Source organism: Antedon mediterranea, chromosome 5 (genome assembly GCF_964355755.1).
Source record: "Antedon mediterranea chromosome 5, ecAntMedi1.1, whole genome shotgun sequence".
Lineage (NCBI taxonomy): Eukaryota > Metazoa > Echinodermata > Crinoidea > Comatulida > Antedonidae > Antedon > Antedon mediterranea.
In genome coordinates, this window is record NC_092674.1 from 15,681,130 (window position 1) to 15,694,356 (window position 13,227).

At 34.8% G+C, this 13,227-nt stretch overlaps 1 long non-coding RNA gene and 6 other non-coding genes across 7 annotated transcripts; 6 read left to right on the forward strand and 1 right to left on the reverse strand.

Moving 5' to 3' along the window:
• Positions 1-227: 227 nt before the first annotated feature.
• Positions 228-1,394, reverse strand: LOC140050042 (uncharacterized). The gene is made up of 3 exons (XR_011845350.1): positions 1,332-1,394; positions 569-784; positions 228-463 (listed from the first exon to the last, which is right to left on the reverse strand). It is a non-coding gene; the product is annotated as an uncharacterized lncRNA (long non-coding RNA).
• Positions 1,395-2,342: 948 nt separating this feature from the next.
• On the forward strand, positions 2,343-2,509 carry LOC140050583 (U1 spliceosomal RNA). Its single transcript, XR_011845432.1, has one exon. It is a non-coding gene; the product is annotated as a U1 spliceosomal RNA (small nuclear RNA).
• Positions 2,510-4,202: 1,693 nt separating this feature from the next.
• On the forward strand, positions 4,203-4,369 carry LOC140050561 (U1 spliceosomal RNA). The gene has a single exon (XR_011845413.1). It is a non-coding gene; the product is annotated as a U1 spliceosomal RNA (small nuclear RNA).
• A 1,693-nt stretch (positions 4,370-6,062) lies between these two features.
• On the forward strand, positions 6,063-6,229 carry LOC140050562 (U1 spliceosomal RNA). The gene has a single exon (XR_011845414.1). It is a non-coding gene; the product is annotated as a U1 spliceosomal RNA (small nuclear RNA).
• Positions 6,230-7,922: 1,693 nt separating this feature from the next.
• Positions 7,923-8,089, forward strand: LOC140050563 (U1 spliceosomal RNA). The gene has a single exon (XR_011845415.1). It is a non-coding gene; the product is annotated as a U1 spliceosomal RNA (small nuclear RNA).
• Positions 8,090-9,782: 1,693 nt separating this feature from the next.
• On the forward strand, positions 9,783-9,949 carry LOC140050564 (U1 spliceosomal RNA). Its single transcript, XR_011845416.1, has one exon. It is a non-coding gene; the product is annotated as a U1 spliceosomal RNA (small nuclear RNA).
• A 1,693-nt stretch (positions 9,950-11,642) lies between these two features.
• On the forward strand, positions 11,643-11,809 carry LOC140050566 (U1 spliceosomal RNA). The gene has a single exon (XR_011845417.1). It is a non-coding gene; the product is annotated as a U1 spliceosomal RNA (small nuclear RNA).
• Positions 11,810-13,227: the final 1,418 nt, after the last annotated feature.

Here is a 13,227-nt window from a genome sequence, read left to right on the forward strand (position 1 = left end):
GCACCATATAAGGTGTAATTTTCTACCCTAAAAGGTGCAAACTAAATGCAACAATAGCAGCTCCCCAAAGGAGCAAAATTCAACCTCTAAATAAAGGTGCAACTTTACACCCTAATAAAAGGTTCAATAATGCTCCTCTAAGATTCAAATTTCTGTTAAAAAGGTGCACAAATAAAAATCACTAAAATACAAAAAATATTGATTAAGCTTTATATAATTTTATTCAACTTTAAAACATTACATTATTCAATTCAACTGCTGAATTAATGGATGGCAATTACCAGTCTCTGCACCTTAAATAGAGTGTGGCCATCTCTTCTCAAACCAACAATAGGCCTATTGTTAAAATTATCTAATGATGACATCTTTGGCAGTATTCTCTTCTTATCCCCATATATCTGAAACAGTGTTCTTGATGTCTGGTTCACCTTTTCCGAACATTTTCACCTGATTAAGTACTTTCCTAAAAAGCATGAAATAGGAAGGGAAACTATTATATATTATCATTAATATGACAACATCATACAATACATTATTGACATTGTTCTGATTTTTAAAGTCAAATTACCTTGACCACATGCTTTACATACTTTAAAGTATGTTCCTCTCCCTTTCCTCAGCTCGTAGTATAGTAGGCCCTATATACATTACTAGAGTATTACAGTACATGTGGTCACATTTCTTTCTCCTTTTCTGAACATCTTTATTGCTGCTGATTAGAGCAGAGGTGCTCTTTCATGTTTTAAACTTATTTTATCCCTCCATGACATCATGTAGGCTGTAACTATAATTAAAAATAATGATAATGTGTATAAGAATTTAATATAGGCCTAGGCCTAATAATACCCAGCTACTGTAATAACTAATATTAATAACTAGGCCCCTGGCCTGCCTAGCTAGGCCTATTATTAATTATAGGCCTAGCCGGGTAGCTAGGCCTAGGACTGCTTTTAATTAAGTTTAAGGTCTAGGCCTACCTAGGCCTAGTAACCTTTAGTTTAGGCATAGCCTAGCTAGCCTATATGCCTAACCTACTAGCTAGACCCAGGTAAGTAGGCTAGGCCTGGTCTAGGACTAGCCCCCACCCGAAAGGCTACTGTAGGCTAAGTAGGCCTCTAGACTGCCTACTTTAGGCTTAACCTAGCCTAGGCCTGGGCCTAATATAGGCCGCCTAGATAGGCTAGGGCTAGGTAGGAGGCCTCTAGCTAGCCATATTTATTTATTTAGCTATCATTTTTAAGTTTTAGGCCTAGCCTAGGCTTATAGGCCTATACAATAATTAATCTAATAAAAACAACCAAACTACATGCCTATAAAGCTTCGTTACTTACTTTTAACAGCTATCCTACACTGGAGAGGTGTGGGAGCTAGCCTAGGCCTAGTTTAATTTTATAGCCTGATTTTTTGGGCGCAAACTCCTCAATTCAAACTGCATGTTTAACAACCGCACGCGCCTAAAATTATTGTTCAATTCCTGTTTCAAATAAATTTAGAACAGATGCCTACATTATGATATTAGATATTCTAATAATATTGTTAAATATGACAGAAAAGTTTACTTATTCTAGAATTAAGCAAACCAGAGTAAATAACCTCTGAAATTCAATATTTTAACAATTGTTTACAGACATCTTGCGTGCGCATACGGTACGAAAATTGTACAAAAATTGTACAAAAAGGTGCTATTATGCACCTTTTAACTGATGTTAAACCTTATAGGGTGCCCAGTTGAACCTTTGAATTTATCATGTTAAAGGTATTAAACTTTAATTTTCAGTTAGGCCTACAAGCCAGCGACTTTCTAATGTTCCGTAAAAAAAAGATTTGTTCGAATTCCGATAGCTGTCCCCACAAACCTATCTATATTATTATTAATCTTTCTTATTTTTGTTTTAACTTACCACAATAATGTCATTCTAAAAAAATTGTCCTTATCATCACCTTTTAAGCTTTTAGAAGCCCTAAGTTAAACATATCAAGAAGCGTTCATTAATCTAATAGGTCTTATTTGTCACACAGTCACCATGGCCTACTTGGGCCTTTGCGGTGCAGTTCTGCACCTTTTTATACTTGTCTGCATTTTTCGATATAAAAGGTGCAAAAATAAACCTTTTATGAACTCTGCACCATTTTATGAGAAAAAGGCGCAAATTAGCACCCTTTTATAGGTTTGCACCTTTTATTGCACCTTTAGTTTTAAGTGTGTACAGTTAATGTAAGTTACAGAAGAGTATATTACTATTTACATTATGACACTGTAACTGAATATAAATACCAGAATGACACTTGTACAACGATACCAAGCCAATATGTCAGCTAAGAAGGTGGTATGGCGTTTAAGCATACTTACCTGGCACAGGAGCGATTTTGATCAGGAAGGAATGTCCTCCCAAGATGAGGCCTCAGCATTGCACACACGGCTGCGGTTGACCCTTGCGATTCCCCCAAACGTGGGGAACTCGGGTGTATAATTTATGGTAGCGGGGGACTGCGTTCGCGCTAACCCCCACCCCAATTCGACATTAATATTAGATAAGCCTATGCAGTTCACGATAATCGTTAGTTTAATTAAGAACACTTGATATATAACTATTTATGGTTAAATTATCTGTTTTGAAACTTTGTTGGTTTGTAACTATTTATTTTCCCTTAACAACTATTGGTATAGCATATTGACAGGCGTTGAACGCTTCATAATTATTTCGAAGCGTACGAAGAATAATATCAAACTCTAGATTAAACAAAATCAAGTAGTCTATTATAGAACTTAGGTATTTAAATAATTTTATTACTTTCTGTTAAACGATAATTATATTTCACTTACAATATGTATTAAATGCTATTTATTTATAGATATTTTATTTATTTACATGTCATATTGTTCTTTTCGAAGAAGTTTGGCGATAGAAAACCTTTGACATTTTAGACTCAATGATGAAGACGTAGTATGTACAGCGTTTAATTGTTCTGTTTCAGTTTGTAAGCAATGCTGTTTTTCTTCGCCATTTCTATCGCTGCAATTCAAGTGGTTTATGGATTGGAGATCTAGCTCCATCGGTGCATTGCGTGATATCGTATACAGGTATGCCACCCACTCGTTGTAAGTGTTGGATGTTACGTGGTACTTCGTTCCATTCACTATAATGATATATGGCAGATAGTATTGCCAACCGTCTGTCAATCGATACCTATAACAAGAAAACAACATTATTTATTAATAACGATGATCATGTAAATAAATAATAAGGAAAATCAATGGTATTTCTGTTAAAATTACAAATGTAAGGAGCATTACTAGTAAAATGACAAAAGTACTGTAACCGAATAAGAAATGTAAGTAAGTTGCAGGCAGTGAGTTTTATTTAAGAAAAGGTTATTACAAATAATGTGGTAGAAAGAAGTTTCGTATCGATCAGTAAATTACCTCTAAAGGCCAACATTGTTATTGCAATGAATAAGTTGGTTTAATAATGTAAATCACATACCTGTGTCTGTCAACCTTTTCGATATACGGAGATTCACTGAAGATCTGTCGAACACATTCTCTGACATTCCTCATATTATACTTCTCCGGAAAAATTTTATCAATAATGTGCAGCACGTTTAGAGAACCGCTGGTAGTATCTGGACAACGGAGAAGAGCCGCCACAACAAGTTCTTGAAATGAGAGAGGCATCATCAATGTATCGGTGAGATCGGAGAACATCATGCAAGACATATTTAGGTTATTCGTCGTTCGGATAATAGTCGAATGGTAGCTTTTCAAATAATTCAGTTGACTTTAATAGTTGAATGCCGTAGAAATCAAAGGCACACCATTTTATAAATGTCTTTGTCGGTTAGATATTAATGAAAGAACAAGAAAAACACAATAGAAACAATGGCTGCGTTGAGTAACGCGGGCGCAATCGCAACAATAAACAATTTTAAAACAATAGAAACGGTAAAGCAAAGAAAGCAGATGACACTTTAATGATTTGTCGGTATGAAATTACAACTTCCAATACTATTAAAAACAACTAGCATTTAAATTTAGTTGATATGAAAATATGTTTGAGAATAGACTACAGTTAATGTAAGTTACAGAAGAGTATATTACTATTTACATTATGACACTGTAACTGAATATAAATACCAGAATGACACTTGTACAACGATACCAAGCCAATATGTCAGCTAAGAAGGTGGTATGGCGTTTAAGCATACTTACCTGGCACAGGAGCGACTTTGATCAGGAAGGAATGTCCTCCCAAGATGAGGCCTCAGCATTGCACACACGGCTGCGGTTGACCCTTGCGATTCCCCCAAACGTGGGGAACTCGGGTGTATAATTTATGGTAGCGGGGGACTGCGTTCGCGCTAACCCCCACCCCAATTCGACATTAATATTAGATAAGCCTATGCAGTTCACGATAATCGTTAGTTTAATTAAGAACACTTGATATATAACTATTTATGGTTACATTATCTGTTTTGAAACTTTGTTGGTTTGTAACTATTTATTTTCCCTTAACAACTATTGGTATAGCATATTGACAGGCGTTGAACGCTTCATAATTATTTCGAAGCGTACGAAGAATAATATCAAACTCTAGATTAAACAAAATCAAGTAGTCTATTATAGAACTTAGGTATTTAAATAATTTTATTACTTTCTGTTAAACGATAATTATATTTCACTTACAATATGTATTAAATGCTATTTATTTATAGATATTTTATTTATTTACATGTCATATTGTTCTTTTCGAAGAAGTTTGGCGATAGAAAACCTTTGACATTTTAGACTCAATGATGAAGACGTAGTATGTACAGCGTTTAATTGTTCTGTTTCAGTTTGTAAGCAATGCTGTTTTTCTTCGCCATTTCTATCGCTGCAATTCAAGTGGTTTATGGATTGGAGATCTAGCTCCATCGGTGCATTGCGTGATATCGTATACAGGTATGCCACCCACTCGTTGTAAGTGTTGGATGTTACGTGGTACTTCGTTCCATTCACTATAATGATATATGGCAGATAGTATTGCCAACCGTCTGTCAATCGATACCTATAACAAGAAAACAACATTATTTATTAATAACGATGATCATGTAAATAAATAATAAGGATAATCAATGGTATTTCTGTTAAAATTACAAATGTAAGGAGCATTACTAGTAAAATGACAAAAGTATTGTAACCGAATAAGTAATGTAAGTAAGTTGCAGGCAGTGAGTTTTATTTAAGAAAAGGTTATTACAAATAATGTGGTAGAAAGAAGTTTCGTATCGATCATTAAATTACCTGTAAAGGCCAACATTGTTATTGCAATGAATAAGTTGGTTTAATAATGTAAATCACATACCTGTGTCTGTCAACCTTTTCGATATACGGAGATTCATTGAAGATCTGTCGAACACATTCTCTGACATTCCTCATATTATACTTCTCCGGACAAATTTTATCAATAATGTGCAGCACGTTTAGAGAACCGCTGGTAGTATCTGGACAACGGAGAAGAGCCGCCACAACAAGTTCTTGAAATGAGAGAGGCATCATCAATGTATCGGTGAGATCGGAGAACATCATGCAAGACATATTTAGGTTATTCGTCGTTCGGATAATAGTCGAATGGTAGCTTTTCAGATAATTCAGTTGACTTTAATAGTTGAATGCCGTAGAAATCAAAGGCACACCATTTTATAAATGTCTTTGTCGGTTAGATATTAATGAAAGAACAAGAAAAACACAATAGAAACAATGGCTGCGTTGAGTAACGCGGGCGCAATCGCAACAATAAACAATTTTAAAACAATAGAAACGGTAAAGCAAAGAAAGCAGATGACACTTTAATGATTTGTCGGTATGAAATTACAACTTCCAATACTATTAAAAACAACTAGCATTTAAATTTAGTTGATATGAAAATATGTTTGAGAATAGACTACAGTTAATGTAAGTTACAGAAGAGTATATTACTATTTACATTATGACACTGTAACTGAATATAAATACCAGAATGACACTTGTACAACGATACCAAGCCAATATGTCAGCTAAGAAGGTGGTATGGCGTTTAAGCATACTTACCTGGCACAGGAGCGACTTTGATCAGGAAGGAATGTCCTCCCAAGATGAGGCCTCAGCATTGCACACACGGCTGCGGTTGACCCTTGCGATTCCCCCAAACGTGGGGAACTCGGGTGTATAATTTATGGTAGCGGGGGACTGCGTTCGCGCTAACCCCCACCCCAATTCGACATTAATATTAGATAAGCCTATGCAGTTCACGATAATCGTTAGTTTAATTAAGAACACTTGATATATAACTATTTATGGTTACATTATCTGTTTTGAAACTTTGTTGGTTTGTAACTATTTATTTTCCCTTAACAACTATTGGTATAGCATATTGACAGGCGTTGAACGCTTCATAATTATTTCGAAGCGTACGAAGAATAATATCAAACTCTAGATTAAACAAAATCAAGTAGTCTATTATAGAACTTAGGTATTTAAATAATTTTATTACTTTCTGTTAAACGATAATTATATTTCACTTACAATATGTATTAAATGCTATTTATTTATAGATATTTTATTTATTTACATGTCATATTGTTCTTTTCGAAGAAGTTTGGCGATAGAAAACCTTTGACATTTTAGACTCAATGATGAAGACGTAGTATGTACAGCGTTTAATTGTTCTGTTTCAGTTTGTAAGCAATGCTGTTTTTCTTCGCCATTTCTATCGCTGCAATTCAAGTGGTTTATGGATTGGAGATCTAGCTCCATCGGTGCATTGCGTGATATCGTATACAGGTATGCCACCCACTCGTTGTAAGTGTTGGATGTTACGTGGTACTTCGTTCCATTCACTATAATGATATATGGCAGATAGTATTGCCAACCGTCTGTCAATCGATACCTATAACAAGAAAACAACATTATTTATTAATAACGATGATCATGTAAATAAATAATAAGGATAATCAATGGTATTTCTGTTAAAATTACAAATGTAAGGAGCATTACTAGTAAAATGACAAAAGTACTGTAACCGAATAAGAAATGTAAGTAAGTTGCAGGCAGTGAGTTTTATTTAAGAAAAGGTTATTACAAATAATGTGGTAGAAAGAAGTTTCGTATCGATCAGTAAATTACCTCTAAAGGCCAACATTGTTATTGCAATGAATAAGTTGGTTTAATAATGTAAATCACATACCTGTGTCTGTCAACCTTTTCGATATACGGAGATTCACTGAAGATCTGTCGAACACATTCTCTGACATTCCTCATATTATACTTCTCCGGACAAATTTTATCAATAATGTGCAGCACGTTTAGAGAACCGCTGGTAGTATCTGGACAACGGAGAAGAGCCGCCACAACAAGTTCTTGAAATGAGAGAGGCATCATCAATGTATCGGTGAGATCGGAGAACATCATGCAAGACATATTTAGGTTATTCGTCGTTCGGATAATAGTCGAATGGTAGCTTTTCAGATAATTCAGTTGACTTTAATAGTTGAATGCCGTAGAAATCAAAGGCACACCATTTTATAAATGTCTTTGTCGGTTAGATATTAATGAAAGAACAAGAAAAACACAATAGAAACAATGGCTGCGTTGAGTAACGCGGGCGCAATCGCAACAATAAACAATTTTAAAACAATAGAAACGGTAAAGCAAAGAAAGCAGATGACACTTTAATGATTTGTCGGTATGAAATTACAACTTCCAATACTATTAAAAACAACTAGCATTTAAATTTAGTTGATATGAAAATATGTTTGAGAATAGACTACAGTTAATGTAAGTTACAGAAGAGTATATTACTATTTACATTATGACACTGTAACTGAATATAAATACCAGAATGACACTTGTACAACGATACCAAGCCAATATGTCAGCTAAGAAGGTGGTATGGCGTTTAAGCATACTTACCTGGCACAGGAGCGACTTTGATCAGGAAGGAATGTCCTCCCAAGATGAGGCCTCAGCATTGCACACACGGCTGCGGTTGACCCTTGCGATTCCCCCAAACGTGGGGAACTCGGGTGTATAATTTATGGTAGCGGGGGACTGCGTTCGCGCTAACCCCCACCCCAATTCGACATTAATATTAGATAAGCCTATGCAGTTCACGATAATCGTTAGTTTAATTAAGAACACTTGATATATAACTATTTATGGTTACATTATCTGTTTTGAAACTTTGTTGGTTTGTAACTATTTATTTTCCCTTAACAACTATTGGTATAGCATATTGACAGGCGTTGAACGCTTCATAATTATTTCGAAGCGTACGAAGAATAATATCAAACTCTAGATTAAACAAAATCAAGTAGTCTATTATAGAACTTAGGTATTTAAATAATTTTATTACTTTCTGTTAAACGATAATTATATTTCACTTACAATATGTATTAAATGCTATTTATTTATAGATACTTTATTTATTTACATGTCATATTGTTCTTTTCGAAGAAGTTTGGCGATAGAAAACCTTTGACATTTTAGACTCAATGATGAAGACGTAGTATGTACAGCGTTTAATTGTTCTGTTTCAGTTTGTAAGCAATGCTGTTTTTCTTCGCCATTTCTATCGCTGCAATTCAAGTGGTTTATGGATTGGAGATCTAGCTCCATCGGTGCATTGCGTGATATCGTATACAGGTATGCCACCCACTCGTTGTAAGTGTTGGATGTTACGTGGTACTTCGTTCCATTCACTATAATGATATATGGCAGATAGTATTGCCAACCGTCTGTCAATCGATACCTATAACAAGAAAACAACATTATTTATTAATAACGATGATCATGTAAATAAATAATAAGGATAATCAATGGTATTTCTGTTAAAATTACAAATGTAAGGAGCATTACTAGTAAAATGACAAAAGTACTGTAACCGAATAAGAAATGTAAGTAAGTTGCAGGCAGTGAGTTTTATTTAAGAAAAGGTTATTACAAATAATGTGGTAGAAAGAAGTTTCGTATCGATCAGTAAATTACCTCTAAAGGCCAACATTGTTATTGCAATGAATAAGTTGGTTTAATAATGTAAATCACATACCTGTGTCTGTCAACCTTTTCGATATACGGAGATTCACTGAAGATCTGTCGAACACATTCTCTGACATTCCTCATATTATACTTCTCCGGACAAATTTTATCAATAATGTGCAGCACGTTTAGAGAACCGCTGGTAGTATCTGGACAACGGAGAAGAGCCGCCACAACAAGTTCTTGAAATGAGAGAGGCATCATCAATGTATCGGTGAGATCGGAGAACATCATGCAAGACATATTTAGGTTATTCGTCGTTCGGATAATAGTCGAATGGTAGCTTTTCAGATAATTCAGTTGACTTTAATAGTTGAATGCCGTAGAAATCAAAGGCACACCATTTTATAAATGTCTTTGTCGGTTAGATATTAATGAAAGAACAAGAAAAACACAATAGAAACAATGGCTGCGTTGAGTAACGCGGGCGCAATCGCAACAATAAACAATTTTAAAACAATAGAAACGGTAAAGCAAAGAAAGCAGATGACACTTTAATGATTTGTCGGTATGAAATTACAACTTCCAATACTATTAAAAACAACTAGCATTTAAATTTAGTTGATATGAAAATATGTTTGAGAATAGACTACAGTTAATGTAAGTTACAGAAGAGTATATTACTATTTACATTATGACACTGTAACTGAATATAAATACCAGAATGACACTTGTACAACGATACCAAGCCAATATGTCAGCTAAGAAGGTGGTATGGCGTTTAAGCATACTTACCTGGCACAGGAGCGACTTTGATCAGGAAGGAATGTCCTCCCAAGATGAGGCCTCAGCATTGCACACACGGCTGCGGTTGACCCTTGCGATTCCCCCAAACGTGGGGAACTCGGGTGTATAATTTATGGTAGCGGGGGACTGCGTTCGCGCTAACCCCCACCCCAATTCGACATTAATATTAGATAAGCCTATGCAGTTCACGATAATCGTTAGTTTAATTAAGAACACTTGATATATAACTATTTATGGTTACATTATCTGTTTTGAAACTTTGTTGGTTTGTAACTATTTATTTTCCCTTAACAACTATTGGTATAGCATATTGACAGGCGTTGAACGCTTCATAATTATTTCGAAGCGTACGAAGAATAATATCAAACTCTAGATTAAACTAAATCAAGTAGTCTATTATAGAACTTAGGTATTTAAATAATTTTATTACTTTCTGTTAAACGATAATTATATTTCACTTACAATATGTATTAAATGCTATTTATTTATAGATATTTTATTTATTTACATGTCATATTGTTCTTTTCGAAGAAGTTTGGCGATAGAAAACCTTTGACATTTTAGACTCAATGATGAAGACGTAGTATGTACAGCGTTTAATTGTTCTGTTTCAGTTTGTAAGCAATGCTGTTTTTCTTTGCCATTTCTATCGCTGCAATTCAAGTGGTTTATGGATTGGAGATCTAGCTCCATCGGTGCATTGCGTGATATCGTATACAGGTATGCCACCCACTCGTTGTAAGTGTTGGATGTTACGTGGTACTTCGTTCCATTCACTATAATGATATATGGCAGATAGTATTGCCAACCGTCTGTCAATCGATACCTATAACAAGAAAACAACATTATTTATTAATAACGATGATCATGTAAATAAATAATAAGGATAATCAATGGTATTTCTGTTAAAATTACAAATGTAAGGAGCATTACTAGTAAAATGACAAAAGTACTGTAACCGAATAAGAAATGTAAGTAAGTTGCAGGCAGTGAGTTTTATTTAAGAAAAGGTTATTACAAATAATGTGGTAGAAAGAAGTTTCGTATCGATCAGTAAATTACCTCTAAAGGCCAACATTGTTATTGCAATGAATAAGTTGGTTTAATAATGTAAATCACATACCTGTGTCTGTCAACCTTTTCGATATACGGAGATTCACTGAAGATCTGTCGAACACATTCTCTGACATTCCTCATATTATACTTCTCCGGACAAATTTTATCAATAATGTGCAGCACGTTTAGAGAACCGCTGGTAGTATCTGGACAACGGAGAAGAGCCGCCACAACAAGTTCTTGAAATGAGAGAGGCATCATCAATGTATCGGTGAGATCGGAGAACATCATGCAAGACATATTTAGGTTATTCGTCGTTCGGATAATAGTCGAATGGTAGCTTTTCAGATAATTCAGTTGACTTTAATAGTTGAATGCCGTAGAAATCAAAGGCACACCATTTTATAAATGTCTTTGTCGGTTAGATATTAATGAAAGAACAAGAAAAACACAATAGAAACAATGGCTGCGTTGAGTAACGCGGGCGCAATCGCAACAATAAACAATTTTAAAACAATAGAAACGGTAAAGCAAAGAAAGCAGATGACACTTTAATGATTTGTCGGTATGAAATTACAACTTCCAATACTATTAAAAACAACTAGCATTTAAATTTAGTTGATATGAAAATATGTTTGAGAATAGACTACAGTTAATGTAAGTTACAGAAGAGTATATTACTATTTACATTATGACACTGTAACTGAATATAAATACCAGAATGACACTTGTACAACGATACCAAGCCAATATGTCAGCTAAGAAGGTGGTATGGCGTTTAAGCATACTTACCTGGCACAGGAGCGACTTTGATCAGGAAGGAATGTCCTCCCAAGATGAGGCCTCAGCATTGCACACACGGCTGCGGTTGACCCTTGCGATTCCCCCAAACGTGGGGAACTCGGGTGTATAATTTATGGTAGCGGGGGACTGCGTTCGCGCTAACCCCCACCCCAATTCGACATTAATATTAGATAAGCCTATGCAGTTCACGATAATCGTTAGTTTAATTAAGAACACTTGATATATAACTATTTATGGTTACATTATCTGTTTTGAAACTTTGTTGGTTTGTAACTATTTATTTTCCCTTAACAACTATTGGTATAGCATATTGACAGGCGTTGAACGCTTCATAATTATTTCGAAGCGTACGAAGAATAATATCAAACTCTAGATTAAACAAAATCAAGTAGTCTATTATAGAACTTAGGTATTTAAATAATTTTATTACTTTCTGTTAAACGATAATTATATTTCACTTACAATATGTATTAAATGCTATTTATTTATAGATATTTTATTTATTTACATGTCATATTGTTCTTTTCGAAGAAGTTTGGCGATAGAAAACCTTTGACATTTTAGACTCAATGATGAAGACGTAGTATGTACAGCGTTTAATTGTTCTGTTTCAGTTTGTAAGCAATGCTGTTTTTCTTCGCCATTTCTATCGCTGCAATTCAAGTGGTTTATGGATTGGAGATCTAGCTCCATCGGTGCATTGCGTGATATCGTATACAGGTATGCCACCCACTCGTTGTAAGTGTTGGATGTTACGTGGTACTTCGTTCCATTCACTATAATGATATATGGCAGATAGTATTGCCAACCGTCTGTCAATCGATACCTATAACAAGAAAACAACATTATTTATTAATAACGATGATCATGTAAATAAATAATAAGGATAATCAATGGTATTTTTGTTAAAATTACAAATGTAAGGAGCATTACTAGTAAAATGACAAAAGTACTGTAACCGAATAAGTAATGTAAGTAAGTTGCAGGCAGTGAGTTTTATTTAAGAAAAGGTTATTACAAATAATGTGGTAGAAAGAAGTTTCGTATCGATCAGTAAATTACCTCTAAAGGCCAACATTGTTATTGCAATGAATAAGTTGGTTTAATAATGTAAATCACATACCTGTGTCTGTCAACCTTTTCGATATACGGAGATTCACTGAAGATCTGTCGAACACATTCTCTGACATTCCTCATATTATACTTCTCCGGACAAATTTTATCAATAATGTGCAGCACGTTTAGAGAACCGCTGGTAGTATCTGGACAACGGAGAAGAGCCGCCACAACAAGTTCTTGAAATGAGAGAGGCATCATCAATGTATCGGTGAGATCGGAGAACATCATGCAAGACATATTTAGGTTATTCGTCGTTCGGATAATAGTCGAATGGTAGCTTTTCAGATAATTCAGTTGACTTTAATAGTTGAATGCCGTAGAAATCAAAGGCACACCATTTTATAAATGTCTTTGTCGGTTAGATATTAATGAAAGAACAAGAAAAACACAATAGAAACAATGGCTGCGTTGAGTAACGCGGGCGCAATCGCAACAATAAACAATTT